The sequence below is a fragment of the Arabidopsis thaliana genome, chromosome 5, assembly GCF_000001735.4.
Source record: "Arabidopsis thaliana chromosome 5, partial sequence".
Classification (NCBI taxonomy): domain Eukaryota; kingdom Viridiplantae; phylum Streptophyta; class Magnoliopsida; order Brassicales; family Brassicaceae; genus Arabidopsis; species Arabidopsis thaliana.
The window spans coordinates 12,828,449-12,829,008 of NC_003076.8; positions in this window are offsets into that span (position 1 = coordinate 12,828,449).

Sequence of the window (560 nt, forward strand, 5' to 3'; positions counted from 1 at the left end):
TTTTGAAAACTTGATGAACCGTTCACCATAGGTTCCACCCGCTGTGTAGGTATACCTCATCTAGTCTTAACGAGCTTTGATGCATGGAAAAATTCTAAAGCAATGCTTGAACAAGTAATTTTGGGTCCGTAATATAGCCCAAATCACAAAAATACCCGAAGAAGTACTTAAAGGTCAAAATTTGGGGTCGACAAAAAGTCAATGGAAAAGTTCCTTTGTCCTGCTTCTTTCGTCGGAGGGCTCTCTTTGGGCTTTCCGAAAAGGTATCACATGCCAAGTTTGGCCTCACGGTATAAAAGTTATAGAGTCATAAAGTTTTAACCAAAAAAACCACATTAAAAAAAAAGAGGGATGCACCCCGAGAACTTCCCGGGAGGTCTCCCATCCTAATACTACTCTCGCCCAAGCCCGCTTAACTGCGGAGTTCTGATGGGATCCGGTGTATTAGTGCTGGTATGATCGCATCCGTTAGTATATGCAATGCAATCTTATAATTCTTTTTGAAGCCTTGATCACCTTCTTCGGGGTCCCAAACATGGTAGGGATACCCCAAAGGGGTT